The sequence below is a fragment of the Phyllostomus hastatus genome, unplaced genomic scaffold (assembly GCF_019186645.2).
Source record: "Phyllostomus hastatus isolate PE091 unplaced genomic scaffold, TTU_PhHast_1.1 phas_scaffold_501, whole genome shotgun sequence".
Lineage (NCBI taxonomy): Eukaryota > Metazoa > Chordata > Mammalia > Chiroptera > Phyllostomidae > Phyllostomus > Phyllostomus hastatus.
This window is the reverse complement of record NW_025334033.1, coordinates 26,563,778-26,588,970: the sequence shown is the minus strand read 5'-3', so window position 1 is coordinate 26,588,970 and position 25,193 is coordinate 26,563,778. Positions and strand designations below refer to the sequence as shown.

Sequence of the window (25,193 nt, the reverse complement as noted above, 5' to 3'; positions counted from 1 at the left end):
AACAAGTCAATGGCAGGAGAGAAGAGATCCACAAAAGGGAAATGCAGTGGCAGCAGCCTGGAACATCTTTAGCATTCACACAATTGTCACATGTGTGTGAGGAAGAGACTGCTCCATGTCCTAATCTACCTCTTCCTCTCCTAGGTAGTTCCAAAGCAGCCAGGACAGTCAGAGATGGTGAAAGGGTACGCACTGTTCACGAGACAGCTTTGCTTCTGCCCCTAGGATGGAGCTTACTATTCTGGCCACAAAGGCAGCGGTGACATTCTGTTCCAACCTCAGGGCATGTCTTCCTCCCAGTGAGCTCTCTGGGGGCTCCGAGGACCTGTCTTCAAGAGCACACCTTGCAGGGTGCCAGGGAACTCTCAAGGGAACTCACTTCAGGAAACTCCCATGTACTAGAGGCACTTGCAAACTAGACATAACTTTAAAGGAGGAGGTCTCCTCTTTAAATGCACTACTTTAAAAACACTCAGCTCCTCTAGAGGAGACAGATTAAATTGTACAAGTCCACCACCACACTAACCAAAGGCTCAAAGCTAACACTAACCAGTGCTGGCACAAAAGGACGCCACATGTCTCCTGACGTACAGAGGAAGACGCAAATCATCCTTTACATGATATTCCTCACAAAAATACATCCAATCGTGAGGAATTACCAGACAAACCCAAACTTCTAGAAAGTTACTGGCTTATACCCTTCAAAAATGTAAACGTCATCAAAGACTTAAAAAAGCTGAGAAACTCTTCCTAAGGAAGAGAGACTGGGAAGCCATGATACCTCAACACAATCTGTGCGACCTCAGATTGAATCCTAAATTGGGGGGAGAAAAAGACATTACTGTGATAAGTGGCAAACTTTGGATAAGAACTGTGCATTTAACAACAGTACATCAATGTCCTGTTTTATGTCCTGTTTTTACTGATTGACCTGTTGTCATGGAAAGAACACGCCTGTTGCCAGGAAAAACACATTGAAGTATCTGGGGGTAAAGGGGCATGCTGCGTATAACTTTCCAATGGTTCAGAAAAGATGGTACATAATATGGAGAATGATAAAGCAAAGGTGGCAAAACAGACAATTAATGGATTTAGATTAGACTATACAGGAGCTCATATTCTTCTTGCAAGTTTTCTGTAAGTTTGAAATTATTTCAAAAGAAAGTTTGTTTTTCTTATAGCCATTTCAGGAACCTTAATGACTTCAGTGTCTTTAAGGCTCAGAACATGGCTCTGCTAATGCCATTTTTCTCTACATTTCTGCAGAAACTCATTCAGGTAAGCAGCCTCATTGGCTAGCTTAGAATAAAGTATTTTAAAACAACACAAATTCAAAGTCTATTTGCAAAGCATTTCCATGGTAACACCTGTTGAATAAGGCAAGGCCATCTCCCCATACTGAATGCATTCGTTCCCACCTACCCACTCACAGATCCTCTTTCAACTCCAAGCCAACTGGACACCTGCCCTGAGCTGGGCCAAGGACTCCCCTGGAAGTTTAGGTAAAGGAGCTAATCTAGTTTTGATCCGCAGGGGAGTGGTGGCACTGTACGGAAATATCCCAGAGCGGCTTCTCGGAGAAAGAGCACACAAGCGAGCATGCACTAGTGAGTCAACGATGTGTTCACTGAGATACACAGCAAGCACTCAGTAAAGGCCATCTGCACTGACAACCCAAAGACTCCAGTCACTTTATTTAAGTCAGCTCACCCATGGCTCTGCTCCTCACCACAAAGAGCCTTGACAAGAGCAGAAGTCTATCAATACAACAGGAGGAACAGCCACCATAAGCTATTACACAGCCAGGCAGAGCTTGGAGTGCAGACACCCGCTTTACCTCTTCCCATAGGAAGGATGGCTCCTTCTGTTCTCCTCATGCTCAAAGCCTCTTATCCAGGGACAAACTGGCTGCAGCACAGCGTATAGCTTGTGAGGAGCCCACTCCACTTCTGCTGGGCATCATGCAGTGTGGCCAATAGCAGGAAGGGGAGACGTGGGCCCTGAGCAGTCAGACCCCGATCCCTGGAGCTACTTCTGCCTCTCACCTCCCTGTAAGCCTGCAACACAGTCACACCTGTCTGACCCTGTGACAGACAGAATGTCCCCCAAAGATGTCTATGTCCTAACCTCCAGAAACTGAGTATGTAAAATGGACTTTGCAGATGTGGTTAAGGGCCTTAAGATGGGAGACTGTCTTGGATTACCCACATGGGTCCAACAGAACCAAAAATGTTCTTAAAAGCAGAGAACCTTTCCCAGCCATCATCAGAGGAAGATACGAAGAAGCTGGGTTTGAGGATGGAGGATGGGGATTTGAAGAGGCAGATGGCCTCGAGAAGCAGGGGAAAAGACAACGAAATGGATTCTCCCCTGGGGCCCCAGAAGAAACCCAGCCCTGCTCACGCCTTGATTCCAACCCAGTGAGACTCAGCAGATTTCTAATCTAGAAAATGGTAAGACAATAGATTTGTGGTATTTTAAGTCACTACGTTTGTGGTCGTTTGTGACAGCAGCAATAGAAACCAACACAGACTTTCATCTGGAAATGTGTGGGTTTTAATCCTTTCTGAGAAGTGGGGCTAGTGGGGCCTAGAGTCTACCTCTTGACACCCCCAGAAAACCCTGGGACACCCTTGAAAACACCTTGGCCTTTGACCAAGTGATCTGTAAAGATAATTTACAAAATAGATGCCTTTCATGTCAGACTGAACTTATTTTGTATCATCTGCCCTTGTTTTGTACAATATTTGCCACCAGAACTCTAATCTTTCCTTTTTTAGTAATAAAAATAAAATCTGTCCCAAGTTACTCAGTAATGAACGGACCCCAGTGTCCCAGAGCACTAGCATCCAAATCACAACCAAATTCATCAGTACACTCTCCCCAGCAACCACGCCCACCCCAGAGGGCTTTTGTGATACAGCAGTGAAATCACCAGGGCCATCTTCCAGAACTCTGAGTCATCCTCACCATACCAGGTCCAAGCAGCAGCAGCAGCAGCAGCTGGATTGTGAACTCCAGGCAGCCCAAACCCTGCCCTGGAAATCCAGCTGCTGCATAAGGGTCACGACCCCCCATTCCCACCTCATTACTTTCCCTAACATCTCCTGGGAGCACTGCAGCTGGCCGAAAGACATGCTGCCAAATGCAGTCCATGGGTGCAGGGATGCGCTCCAGCTACATCGCGGAAGCCACTTAACCGACTGCCTCTCCTCTCAGAGGGCGTTTGAGGGTATTTTTTTATCATTCAAATATTTCCATTAAACAAAACATCTGGGGGAGACAGCTACTGTCCTAACTACTATGCGGTCTCACTAAGAAGGCCCATGCCAAGCCTCGTGGCTGTTGTCAAGATGGTTTGTTTTAGAGTAGAGCCTATTTGGAGCTTCCACTTCCTCATTCTACCAACAGCTGAAGAGTGTGTGCCCGCTGCCCCCTCACTGAGCAGTTGCAGGGTAAGGAGGTCAAGGAAACCCAAGGCTGACCCAGAGGAAAGGGCTGTAATTGCTTCTGACAATTTTTGCTGCAGCTACTCAGCACCGAAGCCCACCAGGTAGGCTGTCCAGGAGATCTTCCCAGAGAAAGGCTACATGACTTCCAAAGGGAAGAACATAGTTAAATTGATGATTTGCACTAGGAATCGTTCTGGCCCCAAACAGTGGTCTGTCCTAAGCACTCAAGTGCAGAAATCTGTCTGACAGGGTGCCGGCTTCTGCACAGGGGAAGCCTGTTCCAAGGTGGGCAGGTCAGCAAAGCTCACTCCACAGGGGATTTTATCAGCCCGTTATCATCCTGTCATCGTCTGCTCTTGTTAAATACGAGATCTGCCACAGATGCCTGCCAAGTGACAGAGAGGGACCATGACTCTGCCTTCAAGAAAAGGGCTTCTGACAAAGGCCACAGTAATTTGGGGAGCCCGGGAGACCCCAGCCATGGACTGCGCGGCGTGGCTGCAGCAAGTGTGCCAAGGAGCTTCCCTCTGAGCAAGAATGGAGGGAGGGGAACTGGAAAGAGAGGCCGAGGTGGCCATGGGCAGCAAGGAACAGCCTCTATCCTGACCCATATCTTCTCTCTCACATGCGCTTGAGCACAAGTGATTGCTTCTGAGCATCTATTAACAAGTCAGCACCGCTGGACCTAAACAAGAAGAGAAGGGAGGAAGGACAAGGAGCCCTTGGAGAGAACTGGCCAAGTCCATTGAAGTTCTGTGATAAGTCTTAAAGGCTGAACCAACAGACTAGAAAGGTTATCCTGGCAGCCCCTGCTGGTCAGAAGCTTTGTTTGAAGCCCTATGAACCCCAGACCTGGCATGGCTATATTTTTAACACATTTTAAAGATTAACAACATCCAGTGCTAGTGAGGGTCACCATACAGTTGTTTGGAATATAAATTATATCATCACGTAAAAGGTGGATTTTTAAAGGTGCATCTTTTCACCTTGAAATTCTACAGAAATTCCTACATGGTCTACAAATAAGTATTATGAAACTGCTCATTGCAATATTACAAGAAGGAGAAGGGAAAGGGGTAAAGAGGGAAGAGGAAAGAGAAGGGGAAAGAAGAAGAGGGGAGGGGAGGGGAAGGGAGGAATAAGGTGAAGGGAGGGAAAAAGACCAGCTAGCAACAAGAAAATGAAGCCTTACATAATGTAACTTTTCATGTTAAAAAAATGTAACAATACAACGAAATAATGTGCAGCCTTTCAATATGGGCTAGGTTTGTGTTAGCATGGAACCCATGTCTGTGATACTAGTTTTTAAAAATATGTTACACAGAACATTGTGACACTATATTATTTTTGTTGGGAAAAAAACATGCTTTCTCACATACAAAGGGTCAGGAGGACTTTATTTTTAGAGTCCTGATACCACCTTGGAAACATTTTTCCTTTTTGGCAAAAGCAAATGGGGTGAATACAGTTTATTGTTCTTAAGCCAGGTTAAGAGCCCTGTCTGTAAGAAGGGACAATAAAAACTGGCTAATTCCCAGCCAGTCATTCCTTCAATTAGAAATCATGCTTTTTAGGCTTTTCTTTTTTAATACAGAGAAACATGCCTCTGCAGATCCCAAATAAGAGAAAGAATTGTGACTGGATGTCACCGTGGACCCACAGCTGCAGACAAGTCATGAAATGGATCGGAATCCCAGTTTGCTGGAATAGGCCAGGCTGCAGGCAGAATCCTCCGGGGCCTCCATCCCAACTGCCCCGGGAGCAATGCTGGTTCTAGGGCTGAGACATTCTGAATGACAGAGGTTGACAGGATTCTGCCTTGAGGCAGAGGCCACAAGCATGTCAAGACAGTAAGCATCTGAATACTGTTCAGGGGAAAGGCGCCCGTGCCTCTGTCCCTGGAACGCTCAAGTGTGTTTCATCCTGATAAAAGGTAAAAAGGTACAGTGTGGTGCAAGGAGAGGAGACAGTCAGTCCCAAGTGCGGCTTGTAACCTGGGGGCCCTGGAAGACTGGGAGCCCTGGCAGACACAGCCATTGTAGAGAACATTACGTGGAAAACTCCTTTTCCCCTTTTATAAATCCTTTCTCTTCCTTTTTTTTAAATATTAGCAGGTTTTAAATTACATTTATAACTTTGTAAAGTGAAAAGACATTTTAAAGAAATTCAAACAAAACTTGTTATAGGAAAAAATGTACTTTTTTTAGACACTCACAGAGCATCTTTCATTTGCTCTCTCCCACGACTGCAGATAACAGAAGACTCCAGAGAGGAGGGCTTCTGAAGTCCGCAGGCAGCTGGGAAACACCCGCCATGAGTTCACGCGTGAAGACTTAGCTGCACAGGCCAACCTACCAGTGTTGCCACCCCTGTGTTTCTGCAGAGACCCACCAGCGGTGCCTGAAAGCCGCTGCTCTCCAAACAGGCTGACTTTAGGGCGGCAAGTGGAAGAAGGGAAATCACACCACTGGGTTCATTTAACAAATGTCTGGGCTCACGGCTGAGTGCTGGGTCTTGGGGGACGGGATGGATGAAGCAAAATCCTTCCCCTCAGTGGATTCACCTCTACAGAGAAATTGGCTTCAGACGTGGGAAAAGAGCTCAACTGGAGGGAATTCAGCCAGACACAGGTGGAACAAAGAATCAGTGGCCAAAATGAGTACGCAGTGCTCTAAAGGCGTCATATCTAAAACAACTCTAAGTCAAAATCATCTCCCTTCTTTCACTGTTGAGGAAACAGGTCCAGAAAATAGAAGCTACTAGTCACTGATGCCTGTATGAGAAACAGACTTGTCAACACACACAAAGACGTAAGTTATACACCACAGAGCAGGGATGCGCCTCCAGTTCCCACTAGCTATGGAGCCTGGACTCTGGATAAAAAAGCGAGCATAACCCTGTAAACCTAAATAAGCAAGAAGGGGTTGCTTTTAAGACCCAGTTCCATCCCTATGTGGGTGGGCCCATCCCAGCACTCCAGTGGGGAGGTGCAGGCATGGATTTAGTAACACAGAGTTTGCATACAAGTGTAATAGCATGGTTCCTGTCGTTGCCTAAAATGTAAGAGCGGAGTGCATACCTTGCCATGGAAGCCTGGCTACGTGGCTTCAACTTAATTCTGCATTCAGTGTGGAGTGGCTCAGAATACACATGAAGCCAAAATCAAGGGGCCTAATTGAAAACCTAAAATCCATAAAGCATGAGAACAGCCTATCCGATACATAATAGACACAATAACCCTGAGCAGAGACAGGCTATTTGGAGATGGTCTTTGATGGTCTTTGATCCCACAGAGTGGCTAGAAAACGGTTTTCAGAACACCCTGAATCAGCCCGACCCCTCAGCTTCTGCTGCTGCACCGTGAGCTTTCGAGGACTGACTGCAGCGCTGGCTCCGAGGCCCACCGGCAGCCATCGCAGTCCCCACAGAGAGCTGTCCCCTGGGGGGCTGGCAGAGGCCAGCAGGGGGGTTGAGAAACTGGCCTCCAAATCAACAAACACATGCTTGCCTCTTTCCTGTTCATCTGTCCACACATTGAGCAGGATCTTCCCTTGATTCAAGGGGCTCAAGTGCTATAGAAACAACCCTTTAGAGTGGACACACAGGGGTATAATTGGGGAGGGAGAGAGATAGAAGAAAATAACAGAAATAATCAGCGACTCAGGGCCCAACAGACTGGCTAAATCCCTTACCCAGGCCCTACTTGCTGTGCGGCCCCAGGCGAATTACCTCACCTCTGCCCTCAGTCTCACCCTGTGTAAAACAGTGACAACCTGGCTCCCGGGCTGTGGGAAGGCTGGAAGCACAGGACCGTGTGACAGGCACTTTGCCCAGTGCCTAGTGCATCTTAAGTACTCTATAAATGGCTGCTAAAACTGTTAACTGCTCAAGTGGAGGATCCAGTTGGCTCCTTGTGAAAACTAAACACAGCCTTTGACAAGTCTGCCTGCAGCAGCGCAGTGGTGCTGAGCCCACAACCACACCGGGGTGTCTCAAGGGAACAGCCCCAGGCCAGCCTGGACCCAAGACTCTGCTGGCAAAGTCGCCCTGAACTTCTCGCTTGGCCCGCTCTGAGGTTTCTGTGGTCAGTCCCCAGCATGGCCTCCCTTCTCCACACCCTACTCAAGTGCTACATTAGCCCAGCTGACATGGGAACCCGAAGAACCAGGGGGAAAAAAAAAACACCTTCAGTCTTTTTAGAAATACTAACATGGAATAGCCACACTGTGGAGACCCCCACAGGATTTCATCTCATAAATCTAAAAGGCACATTATTTAAGGTAGGATTTCATTGGCAAAATCACAACCGAAAATAACAATAATGAGGTACAAACTCACAGACACGGGTGAGAGTAACAGGCTCCCCTACTCTCCAGCCAGGCTCATGTTCCTGACCACTCGGCCCCACACCACTGAAGCCAGACGGGATCCCAGTGGGTGTCTGGGTGGCTTCACAGATACAGACTGCAGGCAGTTTACCAAGAGTCACACTCAAGGCCAAGTATCATATGCATCAAATACCTTAGACCTTCCTTCTCCGAGTGTGATCTACAACCCAGAGGCATGGGTATCACCTGCGGCTGGTTAGAAATGCAGAATCTCAGGCCCCACCCAGACTACCCAGTCAGGAACTGCATTTTAACAAGACCCCCAGATGACACTGGTTTAGAGTATTCACAACAAAGTCTACCCAGATATAGTTGTGATAGTTTATTTAGGTTTCTACTTGATCTTTTCCTTTCTTCATGGAAGTCCATGACAGCATCAACTGCCTACCTTAGCCACTGGCAGGTAGTGCTCAAATATTCATTGGTTGAATGAATGAATGAATGAATGAGTGATCTACCAAGTGACTGAAGACACCTATCCTGTTTTAAGTGCAAAGAAAGATGCAAGCAAGGGTCTGAGAAAGAGAACACCTGGAGTTGGCAGGAAGACGTCTTCTAAGAAGGCCGTCAGACAAAGCCTCTCTAAAAGGGGTCAGCCTGAGAGGTTGCATTAGGATAAGACTAGATGAATGCTGGAGAAGAGGACAGCAGGCAGAGGGAACAGCACCTGCAGGTGCCACCCTAGAGAGAATTTTCCTATAGGCCAGTAAAGATAGAGAGCTGTGTTTGCCTCTGCCAGTAGGACAAAGCACGCCACGGAGGCAGATTCAGAAGGCCCCACGACCATTATGACTGCTGGGGACAAAAAGGCTGTGTCTGAAGTCTCAGCTGCCTCACCAAGGCTCTTGGAGCTCAGTATGAGGGAGGCTGGCTGTAGAGACAGGCAGTCCATCAGCTGTCCTGGGTGGACTTTGTGACTGCTGGCCACAACCCCTCCGGGCCTCAGATTCCACTGGTCTGCAGTTGCTCGAAAGGTAGAAACGTGGACTTTACTCACTGCTGTCGACTAGTCAATCCAGGAACGGTGGAGAGCCAAGCATCCACGAGTCCAGGAGCCCAGTCCAGATGTTACCCTGTAGCAGCACACTGGCAAAGAAGAGAAATGACAGGTATCATCAGTGCAGGTGGCCACGTCGGCAAGTGAGCGACACTCTCCCGACACTGAGTGACCCTGGCTTACAGAGAGGGTGAGGAAAAAATGTTCGTGTGGGGCAAACAGTCTTGGAGTGCTGGGTGGTGGCATGGCTCCGGAGAGGCACCATCCCGCTGCCAGCAGCTCCAGGCAGCCTCTCTCTCGGAGAATCCCACAACGCAGAGTCCAGACACACGGCTGCAAAGAGCCCTTGGAGAGCATCGGCCCGACCCCGCTCTTTACAGATGTGGAAAACCAAGGCTCAGAAAGAAAACAGGCCTTGTCCACAGTCAGCAGCGAGTAATGGCAAGTTCAGGAATGGACTTACAGGACCAAGGCTATAAAGCTTAAATTTACCTGTAAATTACCTTCCTTAATAACACTCAGTTTCCCAATAAATGTTATTCTCATTCTGTCTGGCTCTTAGCTGAGGGGAAGAGACCAGAAGCCTGCAGCGCCGCATTGCAACCATTCCCCTAGTTCTTTCTCCTCAATCCCCAAGGACATTCCACAGCCAAACTGAACCTCCTGGTTTTCTTCAAAAACAAAATTTTTAAAAAGCAAAAACAAAACCCCAGAACTGCTCACACTTGAGTACAAGAAGATCTAATAAATTTTGAGAAGAACCTGAAGACCTAAAACCTGTGAATTTTTGAGATATAAAGAACAGCACAGAACTAAAAAGAAAGCTGCTTTTCCATGTGTGAGGGTCACAGTCTCTGGAGCCCAGAACCCTCCCGGAAGCAGTACCTTTCAAAGAGAGTGTTGTCAAGGGCTGAGCAAGTTGTCAAGGGTCATTTTGTTAAAATGAAATAGATGATCAAAATGCTAATTCTCTAGGAAGTGTCTTCTGATTATAGTTTTTTAAAACTAATCTTCACCTAAGTATATATTTAAATCATAATTATCTAAATAGCTGTGCCTCTTCCTCTGGGATCCCAGTTCCAGCTGACTCTGACAAGTCGAAGGGACCTTGGGCACATCACGCCTAACCTTACAGACCCCTCGGTCCACTCACCTGCAAAGAATGTGGGTGGGATAAAATCAGGTGTCTCTCAGCTACAGAATTCCAAACTGCCCTTACAAAGCTGCAAGTACCTCACATTAAGTCAGCTTATGCAAAGCATAATTACCCGCCTACTTTGCAGAAGTGAATGTCAGTCATTATAAATTTAAATTGCCATATCTCTTAGGAAATAATTATGAGGTTGGTGTAACAATAGTTGTATTTTGTTTCTAAGGAATTAGCTTCAGCAATGACAAATCTGTCTCCACCCTCACTAAATGGCCATTTGGATCTGTTTCCCCAAAGATCTATTATTATTTATAAAGCAAAAGGGTTTCTTTTGCATCAAGTGGAATTTCATAAAGTGGAATTTAGGCAATGAGGTCATTTGTTTTGAAAATACAACCATTCCAATTTTTTCTTCCAGTTTAGCATTCTAGTTACTCTGGGTTAGGAGAAGGAGATGGAGGTTTCCGAGAAAACTCGAAGCCTGTCAGGCCACCCACAGCATAACCAAGGATTCCACCCTGGACAATCCATGTGTGTACGACTCACTGCTCATACGCCCTTACAACAGTTCAGCATACTCAAATGTACAAAGCCAACACAGACTCACACTCAAGCAGACGCAACACACAACAAGAAATCTCCAACAACCCCAGGATTCATTTAAAAACAAACACAATCCACCACAATGGCCACGTTACTCCTTATCCTAATGGGGAAGGAGGGTCCACAAACTCCTCTGGAAATATGATGGACTGTTTTTCCCCCTCAAAGAATGAAATGCCTTCGGTTTCAAAGGGTTGTGAGCCCCCTGAAATTTCTCTCTATGCCTCTGGTTAAGGACCCCTGCTTAATTAAAATGTTACAAGGAATCCCCTTTTGTAACTCTCTCTTTCCCTCTCTCTCTCCCTCTCTCTCTCCCTCTCTCTCTCCCTCTGAACTTTCTACACCCCCTTTGCAAATGGTGTTGTGCATGGCAACCCCATTTACAAAGTGATACCCAAGGGCAGGGACCAGTGAGAAAAATGGCCTTTCTGCAGCACTGTGTGGAAGAGTATGATTCTGCCCCAGCAATTCTAACAACTGTTTGGGAGCCCTCTGCTTCTCCTGGGATCCTTTGTGGAACAGTTTCAACAGGGACCTTCCCAAAGCTATGACTGTACTTGATACTCAATTTCCAAAACTTAAAAATTACACATTCTTTAGGAATGCATACATAGGTAATAAGAAAAGCAAGAACTGGCTAAAACAAAAAGTTGAGACACTTGTCACCTCTGAGAGGAAGAGGGAGCTTCTAAGGCAGGGGTCCCCAACCCCCAGGCCACAGACTGGTACTGGTCCGAGGCTTATTAGGAACCAGGCCGCACAGCAGGAGGTGAGCGGCAGGCAAGCCAGTGAAGCTTGCTCCCTTTACTGCCTGAGCTCTGCCTCCTGTCTCCCCACCATCCATGGAAAAATGGTCTTCCATGCAACCTGTCCCTGGTGCCAAAAAAGGTTGGGAGCCACTGTTCTAAGGTATTCCAGGTATTCATCGTGTTGATTTCTTAATCTGGTTGTTGGCTTCAAAAATGTTCTTTTTAAGCTCTTTGAATTATACCTGTACATTTTATAGACTCTTCTATATGTATGTCGGAGTACAGCAATTATGACAAATGACAGATTCATGTCAGTGACCTCCCGGAGTTCTCCGCTCCGGTTTAAGAACACCAATAACCCTGTGGAGTGAGTCCCATGCTGGTCAAGGGGTGTGGCCTGACAGTGAACCAAGTTCTGGCCCCAGAGGCTCCGTCTATAAATACATTTCACTTAAAAGTCCACGCCCTGGGACAGTCCTGTGCTCTGGGCTGAGGCCACAGTGACCTCTGACACTGCCGGTCCCTCTGGGAAAAGCTGGTGTTAGGTTTCACAAACCCATTGGTCTTTCCTCTTACACGCCCTGCAGGCCTATTTCCTCTGGCACATTCTGTTACCATGAACAATAGTCAGTATGTATTCCTAAAGAGCTAAGAAAGGAGCAAAGGCCCAGATACTTCTGCAGGGTTCAGAAGAATGTCTGGGCATCCCTTTCCTCAGGTGGATACAGGCTGGAGCTCCTTACATCTTCTCTTTCAGGTGCCTGGTCACAGCCTTCTCCGAGGAAATTCTGCTCTTCGGTAACTGGTCAAGTCATCCGCTGGACAGAAAAACAGCTGAAGTGTATGGAGACATGACCAGTGTATGTCTCAATTCCTAGCCCTTGACACATACTTACCAGTATTATCTTGACCAAATAAGAAAGTAGTTTTCTTTCCTAATAATTTTTTGCAAGAACATGCCAAGTTATTAGGGAAAAGAACCCTTTTTTATAATCTCACTAGCAGACAAAGCTGTCATTTTTGTTTTTAGTTACAATAGCCAAACATTGACACCAGGACATGAAACAACATTTTAACCTGGTTTCGGATAGCCTGCACCCATGCCCTGTGCAGGGCTGACACGCAGCACTGTGGGGTACATAAAGGAAATACTGCAGTCCCTTATCTCGTGTTAATAGTCTCTTCAACTCTAATGTGACTCTCAGGTTAAAAAAAACAAGCAAAAGCCAAATTAAGAATATAGATTCGCTCTCTAATGAGTTACCATCAAAAGTAAAACATCCCACTGGATACTGCCACCTCTACTATGTTCAAGATGGGCATGGCTCTGTGTGTGTGCGTGTGCATGTGCGTGTGCATGTGCGTGTGCATGTGCGTGTGTGTGAGTGTGTGTCTGTGAGCTTTCACAGGAGTGTATGCATGCACATGCAAGCCCAACATTCTTTTTGATCGACTCAAAACAATAGCTTACAGGGAAACCAACAGTAAGAGCTCAGGAAAAAAGTAAAGGCCTGCCAACTCCAGAAGGACAAAGGGTTTCAAAAACTAACATGGGAACAAAATGATCTCATGTCCCTTTCCCACTGAGACTGGCCCAAGTGGGATCCTTCTCAAATTCGGAGTGCTCGCTTACAGGCACAGTCACTGTTTCCACCCTATGGGACCCATTTGGGAGGATGGCCAAGCCAGGAAATAGACTCAAGAGGTAGGTTTTGATGTTTAACCCAGACAATCTACAGACAGAGCTCCTCAGCCAAGGAGGAGGCCGAAACTCCCTGTGAGAAGTGCAATCCTGGCTTATCCTCAGGGCACACTGGTCACTGTGTCCTAAAGCTAGTTCCTTTAAATCAAGGGCCTGGGCTGGGACTAAAAGTGGGCCCTCCAATAACAGGCCTGGATCTCAGGGGCACTGGACTGTGTTACATTTTAATTCCTAGAGATTCTCACACGCCTGGGAGAACACAAGCAGGAAAAGCCCACAAGCCCCAGGCCACATGGCGCCTCTCCCACCATTACCCACACCAATGCAATGGGGGCAGGTGTGCAATGCAGTCCTGAAGGGGCGGATGGGATGCATCACTGAGCTCTGTAGGTAGCTCTGCTCCTGCTCCCCTGATCATTCGCCCCACTTCATTTATTCGTTATTCACAGAGGTACAGGCTCTGAGCTAAGTGCCGGGAGAGGAAAACGGTGGTAGCTTTTAAGGTCGGAAAGTTTTGCAGACACCCACTCCCCACTGCCACCAGCCCCAAAACATACACACGATAGTGGTACTTCTGGTATCCTGAGAGACAGTATCAAGACAAAAAAGCTCTTAAATGATGTCCTGGCTGGTGTGACACAGTAGGTTGAGTGCCAGCCTGCGAACCAAAGGGTCGCTGGTTTGATTTCCAATCAGGGCACATGCCTGGGTTGCAGGCCAGGTACCCCCCACAGCAGGGCATATGAGAAGCAACCACACACTGATGTTTCTCTTTCTCCCTCTCCCTTCCCATTTAAAAATAAATAAATAGAACCTGTTTTTAAAAAGCTCTTAAAAGAATTAATTTTTAATTAATCCCAACAGCAACTACATACATTTTTTAAATAGTAAAAAAAGTATTTCCAGGGCATTATTAATTTATTCTATAGGCACATACTTGATATACACAGATTAAGCCTCCCTTGAATCACTTCAAAACAGTAAGGTGGTCTGTGTTCTGTTCTAAACTGCTTCTGGAGTGGCGGTTGGGGGTGAAGTGCAATTTTAAAAATATACTTGCCATACTTAGAGACTATGCTGTTTCAAAGAAACTTTAAGTCACATGTGAAGGTAGGAAATATTTAAGTAAGTGCTAACCTGCCTGACCTGCCACAGCTGGGCGATACAGCCGCTACCCTGGCCAGCGTCCCCGACGCAGCTCTCCTGCTGTCCTTCCCTCTGCTGGGAAACCCCCGCCACCTCCCTTTTCGCCCTGTCCTGGAATCCTTTCTTCTCTCATCTGTCTCGGCCTGGAGCTCCTGGAGAGCAAGGTCTTCCCTTTCTGCACCCCTGCACCTCACAGAGGACATCCAGTCAATCCATGGTAAGCAACACGTGAGAAGATGGTGAAAGATGGTTCTTTACAGAGGACTTTGCAAGTAATGAAAACAAGTAATAGAGACTGGAGAGAAGGAAGGGTGTGATTGGACCTTTTCCCGAGACCAGCATAACTCTATGATTGCACATTCAAGAATAAAGATATTTCACATTCTGTAGTAAAGATATATATACATATATCAGTCTTCCCTAAGGTCCAGCCCACATAAGCTGCCCAGCTTCCCCCATCCATCAGCCTGACAGCAGCAGAAAGACGGGGAGTTAGACTCAAAGGAGTTTGCTTTCTTCTCGTGCCTTTCTGTGCTACTTACAGTTCTGCCTTTTCTGCTTCCTTTCTCCTCCACTGCGTTCAGGACATGGTTCTAATTTCTTCCCTCAGGAGATGAGGCCCTGCACAATGAGGCCCCCACTGATTTCCCTGACTCAGCCTCTTCCCAGAGACACACACAGCCACGAACCACAGCCCGGTCCCAAGAGTGTGTCTGGGATTCTCCCCACCCCACCACATCCTGTCTTCCACTCACCCACTGTGGAGTCTGTGCCCAAGTCACTCCTCCCGGGAAAGCCCAACTCCTCCTCTAATATAAATCTCCGCTTTCAGGAACCAGATCACACGGTCCAGCCCCCAAGATAACTCCTCTGATCCTCCCAACCAAAATTAGTCTTTCCTTCCCATACATGCCCAGAGCCTTTGTCCCACTGCGAGTTAAGCTTCTGTGTGCCTCTCACTACCCCTAAGCTGAGCTTCCCGCAAGCAAGGGTCCCACCACCTTTATCTTTGTACCCTATGCACGGCACCCAAATAAGCCTTGGCAACAGTGAGGTCGCAAACACCTATGAAATGCTATGCCTTAGTGTTTCAAAGTTCTTGCGGGGTAGCTCTCTGGGTACCAATTCTAGAATCAAATCAAGCACACAAGCAGCCTGAACAAAGAACACATTTTTGTTGTGTTTTTGTTTGTATGTTGTTTTGTTTGTTTGGGGTTTTGTTTTGTTTTTGGCACGCTCCACCAACAGAAGTATTCCATCACATCAGCCCATTTGTCAGACTCCATTTCCCAGGGGCCAAACAACTAGACTTCCTCAGCAAACCGCGCACTCCTCTGGGACCAGCGGAAAAAGTGCGCGACCTCAGAACACGCAGGCTCACTTTTCTTTATGAAGGAAGCAGCTTCTGGAGAAGCACCATTGTCAAAGGAACCGAATTTCTAAATTTACTCTAAAGCCATACATTTCTTTTGAGGCAGATCAGCCCATACGCTTTTTCTTCTGATTCATTGCTTATGTTATGTGGGTCTAGAATTAAGACAATTCTCTAAGGTCGGAAAATGCATTTGCCTATGAGCAGATAGACATGGCGGTGTGGTTAATGCTCGTCCCAGATAAGTCTGCTTACATGCTCCAAATAAAACAAGGAAGCAGTATTTGACCCCAGTCAAGAAGCCTCTGGAATCTTTTTCTTTTTCCCCAAACACAAATGTTTCTCATTTGGTCCAAGCTCTGTTTCAATGGCATGCCAAGAAAAGACAAAGAAAAACCCCACTATTACCCATTCCTGCTTTCATGAAACATTATAAATTATCTTCATAACATCATATAGTAAAGTTGCCTCACCAAAGTTGATGCTGACAAATGGCAATAGGGCCCGTTCCCTCAACAATGACTTTATTGGTTTTTTGGCTTGGCCTTATTTTTCCCCAGAAACCAGACAGCACGAGGACGCGGCCCATCTGAAGCCCATGACATCAGTTTCTAAAGAGCTGTCACGAACATTAACATAAAAAAGAAACTCCTCTGCAACATCAAATAATTTCAGAAACAAAAATTGACTGGATGAAGTGTCTTAATATCCCCAGCTAAGTAAATCCCAGCTGTTACAGGGATGTCAGTAGTTTCAACCCCATGGGGTAATACTGACCCCATGGACCAGGCCCCTTGTCACCATTCTGTGGTGGGGCATCTCAGAGACATTTAAGTCAGCATGCCATCTCCTCCGGCACATGCCTTAGATCAGGTAAATTCTTAGATAACATGCATAAGCCCTGAGGGTCCCACAACAGCAGGAGACTCGCCCTCTTTCATTTTGGTTGTAGACTCACTCCAGGATGGAAGTCAAAAGCTTTCCCACATAAACCAAAAGAAGGGAGAAAAACTTAAAGTACCTGAATTCTTAAAGCCTAGACAAACTTTATAGTTATTGTTCATTCTTCCTAAGGTCCTCTCTGGTGATGATGGGTGTGTAAAGTTATCCAAAATTCTATACCAAAGATGGGTGTTTTTTGCTCCAAGAAGAAATCTTAGAAGTAAAAGGAACTTTGGAGCTCCCCAGGCTCCTCAATTATCAAACGCTCCTGCCAGAATCCCACCAGACAGAAGAGGGTGGGCCACCTGGCATTGGGGAGCCATTCACAGCAAGCATGAGGTTTCCCTCTTTTATTTATGAAGTTCTACCTTATATTAAATTAGCATGCAAACTTTACACTTACTCAATATGTGCATACTTTCATACTAAAATAAGTTTTGTCTTCCAAATTGCCTGAGTGAAATTAAGGCTCCAAAGGGAGTCTTGGGTTGGTCCAGGTTTACCACCCAGCACTTCACCCCTGTTCAGGAAGCAGGGGTCTTGGCTCTGCCCGTCCTCCTACAGAGGAGAAATCCACCCTCCGACTGGTTGGTGACTTTACCCAAGGAGTTGGAGGCAGGCCCAGGCTCCGGCTTCTCAAAAAGTCTGGGACTTTTTACCCCTTTGCCTGCATCAGTTCATTGCCACTCCTATCTCAGAAGGCCATAGTCCACTTTAAAATCTGCCCACACATCTGCTCAGTACCATTCCTCTAGGTTTAAGCTGATGAGTGTTCTCTTCCGAGCTTAACACAAGGTTCACAAAATGGGAACCTGATTCTTACCTGGTTTCATATTGCCAGAATCTCCTTGGCCTTTGGAGTATTTTGACTTCTCACCCACTGGCTAAAATTGAAAGTATAAGCTGCTTAGTGGAGGCAAGTCATCAGCATCCAAAATCTAAAAGGAAAACCAAAATCAAATCTACTCAAGGGAAAGCTGTTATCCTAAACGCAATTCAACTCAGTACTATGTTGACCACTTTCCTATAAGTGGCCTTTGGTCAGCGTTATCTATTATAAAAATGTAGTAAACACTGTTTAGCTGTATAGCTCCTATTTCAAAGCAAAAGGGGCAAGGGGCCATGCTAATATAAAGTTGTGTTTTTAAGTCCCAAGGGACATCATATTCCTCTAAAGCCGTGGTTCTCTACAGGGAGCAATTTTTCCCTCCTCAGAGGACATGTGGCACAATCTGGGGACATTTTTGGCTGTCACAGCCGAAGGAAGGGTTGATGCTCCTGGCCTCAAGAGGATGGAGAGGCCAGGGATGGTGCTCAACATCTGATGCACAGGACAGTCCCCACCACAGAGAATCACCCAGCCCAAAGTGTCAATGGTGCCAAGACCAACAACCCTGACCCGAAATTCAGGAAGGAAGTTGGGGCAAAGTCATGAGTCCTAATTCTTTGTCTAGACAGAGCACCCAAATTCCTGGGTCTCTGGTTCCCTGTGACCAAACAGAGCGGAAGGCCTGCTCCAGAGAGTTGGCAACCTCTAAACTGGATTCCACCACGACTCAGAGCTGTCCAGCGTGTTGGGGCTACTGTCTCTGACCCCGGCACCCGAGACCAGGGCACCTCCCACCAGTCTTCGCAGCCCTGTCACATTTCCACTGGCAGGAGGAGCGATGCTGAAAGCAACTTGTCTCTGCACATCATCACCACCAAAAATACCCCCAGCGACCACCCAGTTTGCAAAAATGAAAAGCAGAGCGTTCCTGGATTTAGGATCTTCTCCCAACCCTAAACTGATTCTGTGCAATCAACAAACTCAGGACGGAAATGGAAACTTCGCTTTGAATTCTACATTCTGCTATGCAAAAATACACAAGCAAAAAGAAGAAAGGGCATCGTCACAATAACACTGTAGAAAAGCAGCGTGACTGACAACCGCGCTCAGTTCTGGACGGTACTCCCGCCCCCGCCCCCGCGGTTTCCCTCTCCTTCGTCTGCAGCCAACCGCAGCCCAATAAATAACAGTAAGTGGGAAATTCCAGATATTTTGGGAGAGAGTCCACATTTCACATAACTCGTATTACAGTATATTGTTTTAACTGTTCTATTTTTATTAATATTTAATGTTGTCAGGTCTCTTACTGTGCCTAATTTGTAAGTTAAGCTTTATTGCAGGCATGCACGCATAGGAAAAACCATACTATATACAGGGGCTCAGTACCATTCCTTGTTGCAGGCATCCACTAGGGGTCTTGGAACACATCCCCCATGGCTACTGTATAAGGTTTTTGCATTTTTGTAATATGTGGCAACCATAAAGCAGCTCACCACCCCAGCTTCGGAGGGGACTCAGTGTTCAAACTGTAGTTCCACGGGTAGAGAACACCCACTACCACCGTGCCATCCCGAAGCCTGCTCTCCCAGCTCCAGCTGTGTTCACAGCTGCCATGAAAACGACCAGCTTAGCTCAGAGGCTGAGCCCCTCCATATACAACCCAACGGTCTCTCCAGCCACAGAACACAGGAGTTACTTTACAAGTAAAATTCTCACTTTAAGGAAAAGTAACTTGTCTGCCTGGGGGAGAAGATTGACAACTCAAAGTCCTCCATCAGTTCATCATTGCTTTGCACGCTTTCAGTCTCTCTGACTCTCTCTGTCTCTGTCTCTGCCTCTGCCTCTCTTTCCAAGAACAGGAACCACTTGCCCAGCCACACTGCATAGGAATCCCATTGTCTGCACTATACACAGGGCCATGGCTTCTCCGCATCCTAGGCAGTTAGGACAGAGCAGTTGGTTAATGGGCAAAGTGGGTGAAGACACCTAAAACAGAAATGAGAGGGAAGACTAAAGGCAACAACACATACTCCCACGAAGAACACATTTCATTTGCCTCAAAAAAAAACAAAACCAAAAAAATACACCACCACCCACTTGCAAGTTTCCCAGTGCATCTGTCAAGCAAACGAGAAAGGAAATCCAAAGGTCATTAGTGAAAACTCTACAGAGGGCAGCAGAGGGTTAATGTCCTGGGGCAAGGCTTCCTCTCAGCAAGCACAAATCTGAAATCCTAATAAAGATGCTGAAGGATTTAGTCAGGAGCCCTCCCCTTGGCAGTCAGAGGAATGGCAAAAATGCAGAGTGAGCTCCAGTGCTGGGAGCCAGAACAATTCCATTTTCCTTCTCACTGTGTGAAGAATTTGCATTTAAAATGAGCATTTCATCAGACCTTCCAAGAATGCTTGATATTTGGCTGCTAAGAATAAAAGTGGTCCTCCATAACACCCAATCTGTAATTACTTAAATAGCAAATAGAAGTATCTGGGCTCCCTAATGGCTCAAAGAACACTTCTAGCTAATCACATCTTCCAAGTCAGATGTACCTTAAAATATAGTCAAATACAGACAACTCTTAAAATTTGGTTAAATCACATTAACAAAAAGTAACAAGGATAAAAAGGTACCTCCCTGGAGGTGACCATGCTCCCCATGAAGCAAACTTTGCTCTCTATTTAATTTCATATTTGCAAGGAAAGCAGCACCAGGAAATACAGATTTGCATGAGAAGGGGAGAGAGCACTCTTAGGACAGTTGGAGGCTTTTTTTATTCAGCAGCTAAGTGCTGTGTGCCAGCCAACCGTGAGCAGCACTGGCAGGGAGCGTGACCGAGGCAGCGAGCCCAGTGGCAGAAAAAGCCACGAGAGGCCAGCAGGCCAGGGGGTGACTGCTGGTACTCACAGGACCTGTAAATTAATAACCCTGATTCTTAGCACCCACATCGAAAAAACAGATCTGTAATTTGATTTTTGAAGGAAGGGAGAAAAAAAAACAAAAACAAAGGAAGGGATCCTGGGGGGAATACCAGAAAGCGTCACACACCGTTTGGGCCACCAGAGGCGGGGTCAGCGAGAGGGACGTCAGTGGGTAGCTGCAGCCCTGCTCCAAAAGGAGGGCAGTTTTCAGTAGTTTATTAAATACAGAAGAGCCTTTTATCTTCCTTACGCACTAATAACAGGAGTGGAAAGAAATGCTACAAAAACATCCACAAAGTTCAGAAAAGGGTTACCCAGCGCCACGGGGCTGGGAGAAAGGCAAGAGGTGGCCCTGTTTTGAAGGGGAATCAGTACTCCAACCGGCCACAGGGCTCTGGCCACAGCCATCAGCCAAACTGTAGGACACAAAGGGAACTCTTGGGAGTCTGAAGTTGTTTTAGTGTCTCCTTCCACATCCTCCCTCCTCACGGGGGCGGCTGCTCTGTGGTCAGGATAGCTTTTCACCGGAGCTAGATTTCCTAACAAGGGCATTTTAATTAAAGAGGAGACACAAGGCAATGCAAGAAAGAGAAGTCACCAGAGGATGCTGTCCAGCCTGCAGCCTTCACGCGGTCCCCATTCCCACCAGAGCCTTGCACCAAGCTGGCTTTGTAACTGTCAGCCCGGGAAGGGAGGCCTGGAGCAGCTGGCAAGAGCCACACCCGTGGCTCATGGCCCTTTCTTCCTGCAAGCTCTCTCATTATTCAGCCTACAGAACCAGCCTACCCATCTGTACCCCTGAGGCATGACACCTCTCTATCATCAATACCTGGTGATTTCCCAGGCTAGGAAGCTGGACCCTGAAGTCTGGGAAGATGAGTCGCTGGCTAAACACTAGGAACCCAATGGGCAGTGCTGGTTTCCCAAACAAAAGGCCTTAACAACACGAGCTGACCACAGACTCCATGACTTCTCTGAACTGGACCTCATAGGCCTTTCCAGAGGCCAAGAGCCAGCTGTGGGCAGCACAGAGCTAAAACACAGAGCACACCACCTGGTCCTCTCCCGGGGACTCCTGTGAAACAGTCCACTGCAGCACTCCTTCTTCCATCATTAGTGCCATTTAGGAAACAGAACACTACCCTCGCTTCTGGCTTGTGAGCCCTACGAAGAAAAGTATCTCAGGCCACTTCTTCATTAGCTAGGGTAGGGAGGGTCTAACCAACCCTTGGACTTGTCCGTGCTGACCAGGCTACCCTCAAGCCAGCCGCAGCCACCATCAGAGCTTCTGCCCGTGGTCTGTCCTCTGCACAGAGTACTCCTCCCCAAGGCTGCTCGCCTGGCTGTCTGGCTTTCATCCTGTAAGTCTGTTTAAATGTAGCCTCTTTAAAGACCCATTGGAAATAGTTGCCCCCCTCCCTCAACTCTCTGGCACTCTCCCCACACCCAGCCTTGCTCCTCTTGCCCCTTGCCGCCACTCCAAGGCTGGAGCAAAGCTTGTTCCACAGTGGATCCTAGTTACTGTTTACTGAAATGAATGTATGAGGAAAATGAAATCAAAATGTATCTGAAATACTACTATAAACCCACCCACGTCAAAAGGCATGTACAGGAAGAACCAGGTTGGTTTTATTTATAAGAGCCAGAATCTGGAAACTACCCAAATGTCCATGGACAAAAGGACAGATAGGATGAATCTATAGAGGATTGGGAGACGCTCCAGGAATGGTACAGAAAACCCAGGACCAACTAGACCCGTCCCTTTACGGACAATTAATAAGTGTGCCGTTTCTCATTAGGGTCAACTCAGAAGGAGTTAGAATCACAGAAGGACCCAGGATCCCAACGTATAAGAGATTACAGATTTGTCACTTGTAATATCCATCTCAAGGAATGGGGGCGGGGGGAGGAGGCAGCGGGGTGACCCTGCCTGATCCTCAGAATGGAGACAAACTGGATAAAGACCCAGGCACAAGAGCAAGCTTTGTCCCCTGTCCCCATCCCTCCACAAGCCCCCGCTCCAATGGCGATGCCGGTGCAGCCACATCGCCATTGGAGCTGCCCGCCAATAAAGGCACCATTGTTGCCTCATGTGAACGTTTCCAAGTCCCAAGAGAAGGAAGCGGAGGTCCGACAACAGCTGGTGAGGGACAGTGGGTCAGACATGACTGTCACTCACCCTCATTTGAGAAAAACATTTTTTTCCAACTTTCTGGTAGACCTGTTTCCCAACTATAGCTATTTATACCAGGACAGATAGCAGAATAACTACAAGCCACATAAAGGAAAAGAACAGGAATCTATCCTGGGTGCTTCAAGCAGCAAGTGACAAACGAGGCAGAACTGCCTGAAGCCAAGCAGTGACTTGGCCGTCTTCCCCCGAACCAGCCCAGGGCTCCTTCCCCTGGCAACCGGCCCCACAGAGGTGCAGGAACCCGCCCGCACAGCCTCCCTCTGTCAAGTCCCTCAGCTTGTCACGGCTTTATCATTCACAGACAACGGAAAATGCCAACACAAACCAGCCAGCTCCCCCACACCACGCTCCACAGACCTTGGTGGTGGCAGGAACTCCCTGGGCAGAGAGCCGTCATCCCAGGGAGGCAGGTCATTTGGAAAGGCTCTTCTGCCAGCAAGCCCTAACCCCCAAGGAAGACGGGGCCCAGCTCCTCTGCCTTGAAGAATTTGCAGCTCAAAAATCTCCAGGAAACCCCAAGGAGATCCCCCACTACCAAGGGCAGGCAGTGCCATGGGCAGGCTAAACAGCGTGTCAAACATTCATAGGTTATAACACCTAGTTTGAAAGGCATGAGACACGGCTTCGAATCATCTCCCACCCGCACCCCCATCCCACAGCCTCGTGACCTAATGCTAGAGTGTCAAGGGCCCCTGTATTCCCTCTTCCCTGACAGAGGACAGCGGGAGGGGACATAGCCAGAGAGAACTTGGGCAGTGAGACAATGTCCCCAACAATAACCTGGGGCAATGCCAAGCCCTAGCAATAGAAATGGCCATAAATGTCTGTCCCTTCGGTCTCCCAGGGAGATCAGAGCCTCTGAAAGCATACTGACTATGTGATAAGCCCTCATTCCCATCCCCAACACTGGGAATCTAAAATTAGCCAGAAGAAGCGTGTGCTCAGCCCTGAGTCTCCTACACTGCACCTGATAAGTGTCACTACCTCCTTTGGCAATAACTCGTCTTGGGGAGTGCTATAAATACCACCTAAGCCTACCCGATGTGAATTATGAATACCAGGAATAGTTTCAGGGTTTCCAGGCACTGGCTATGTAACAGGGGTGTCAAATGCAGAGTTGCCTGTGCAAGATGCAGACCCAGAGAACACACAAATCCCTCGGGCTCAACCCTGCCTTCTGACCCAAGGCGACGATCCACTCAAGAGCATATCCGCCTCCAGCGTGGCTGAAGCTGCTGCAGCTCCAGAAATCCAATGAGATGCTCTGAATCTCCCATCAAGTTACCAGGGAGTATGAGGGAGGCCAAGGGACATAGTTTGAAGTTATAGAAAAGGACAAGCAGGATTTTAGTCTTCTTAGATGTTTAGGTGTCATTCAGAGCTTTCTTCAAGGATAGGGCCCCCTGGAAACAGAAGGCTGGGGGGAAGCGGGTGTTGAATGGGTGACCCCAGGCTGCTGGTGTTTGTCTCCCCCAGAAGCTTGCATCCAGTGGGTGCGTAACATATTTGTGGAATGACCTTCAGTTCTCTACGTTTCAGGGGCTCACAACAGCAGAATCCTAATCCCCAGCAGCTTGGTTATCTGCATGGGTATGGACAAGGGAGTTGCCGAAAAGCAGAGTGCCAGCCACAACACCCTTGGACCAGGGTGGAGGAAGATACATGCAGGAGACAGGAGGGATGGCAGAAAAGGAGCAGTGGCTGGAGACAGTGGGTCAGTGCAGTAGTATACCCCAGAGGCAAAAGAGAGAGAGGGTGTTAGGAGGAGAGGATGATAAACAGCCCAGATATGGACACCTGGGATACGGACATGCCGTGCTATCTGGCCCCCAAAGGGCTGTTGGAGGCCTTTCAGAATGGCCTTCCGGTGCAGTGGTAATGGCGGAAGTTGAAGTACAGGGGCAGGAGGTACAGCCTGCTCTTTTTTGAAGTTTGTTAACGGACATCTAACTTGACACTAAGCTAGTAGAAAAAAATTAAATTAAATTTAAAAATCATACCCTGTCCAGTTCGCATCCTCAGTCTTTTCACGACTGTTGTGCTACCCGATTTTCTCCCCCTGAGCCTCCCCACCTTCTCGCCTGTGTTCCCTCGCCTCTCCCACCCAGAGGGCCTCCGTCTGCTTTCTGATGTCTTGCAGAACTCACAAGGCTCAGCTGAAGCTGCCCTTCCACGAACCCCTCTGCACTCCCAGGCCCCCATCACTTTCCCTGCCCTGCTGGGGACCCCTCTCCCGGCCTGCAGGTTAAGAAGGACGGTGATTCTGTGTCCCCCATCTCACCACAAACTCCTGCAGTGGGGTCAGGGTCTCACTGCCTCTGCGCTTCTCCCAACAGGTGCCTTAAGCCCTTGCCCATGACAGACCCTCAAAACAGAGCAGTGAATAAGGCTGTTCTGTTTAAAAACAGTTATTTTCCTCCCTCCTTTCCTCAAACTCTTTGTGCTTAGTAACAGACATAACTGCCCACACACCACTCCTAGGTCAAGTATTTCCCCAGCATGTGTGATCCTGTCAGCCCCTTGGGAAAACAGAAGCAGGGAGTAAATCTTTGTACAGGGACTGCAATGGGGGGTCGGCGGGGGGTGGGGAGGGAGGTAAGATACTAGAGGCTCTCTCTCCCCTCCCCCCTCCCCGGCCCCTACGCCCATCCCACATGGTCAAAGGAAGGCAGGGAGGGCCCTGGGAAGAATGCTCTAGAAGCCATCTCCTCGAGACGGTTATCCCACAGAGCCCAGTCCTTACTGGGCTACCCT

The 25,193-nt window shown here is 47.7% G+C and overlaps 1 protein-coding gene and 1 non-coding gene across 7 annotated transcripts in view; both read right to left on the bottom strand.

Annotated features, from left to right (window-relative positions):
* TLN2 (talin 2) overlaps positions 1–25,193 on the bottom strand; it is a 409,742-nt gene that overhangs the window by 329,914 nt on the left and 54,635 nt on the right. For 2 of the 6 annotated variants that reach the window (XM_045822076.1, XM_045822086.1), the window contains exon 2: positions 8,838–8,926. The exons of 2 other annotated variants lie outside the window; for them this stretch is intronic. The gene's annotated coding sequence lies outside the window, so the exon portion shown is untranslated. Of the gene's footprint in view, positions 1–8,837; positions 8,927–14,729; positions 14,830–17,324; positions 17,346–25,193 lie in introns of those variants that run through there. 2 more of the 6 variants (XM_045822077.1, XM_045822078.1) reach the window with 2 other exon arrangements.
* Positions 1,174–1,302, bottom strand: LOC123809050. Its single transcript, XR_006783925.1, has one exon. It is a non-coding gene; the product is annotated as a small nucleolar RNA SNORA33 (small nucleolar RNA).